The sequence below is a fragment of the Parus major genome, chromosome 2 (assembly GCF_001522545.3).
Source record: "Parus major isolate Abel chromosome 2, Parus_major1.1, whole genome shotgun sequence".
In the NCBI taxonomy this organism is placed as follows: domain Eukaryota; kingdom Metazoa; phylum Chordata; class Aves; order Passeriformes; family Paridae; genus Parus; species Parus major.
The window spans coordinates 86,887,647-86,887,985 of NC_031769.1; positions in this window are offsets into that span (position 1 = coordinate 86,887,647).

The following is a 339-nucleotide window of genomic DNA, read 5'->3' on the forward strand; positions in this document are numbered from 1 at the left end:
TTACTACTTTTGACACGAATAAGCGCAGTTCTCAGCCTCCCGGCTAGTTACCGATGCTTTCCCCAGCCACACCGAGCGACGTCGATGTGCCGCTGATAAGCGGCGTTCAGCTGTCGGAGCGCCGGCCGCCCTTCAGCATGCCCAACTTTGGCTTCCCAGCCCCAAGCTCCCTTAGCCCGGCGGGTGCCGTGGGACGTGCGGGACACGGCGGGAGCGGGACACCGCAGCCCGGAGGGCGAGTCCGGGTCCCGCACGGACACGGCGGGCAGGGACCGCGGCTCCCCCGGCCCGGCACGGGCGCTTCTCCCCGCGCAGCCGCTGGGCTCCGCGGCCCGGCAG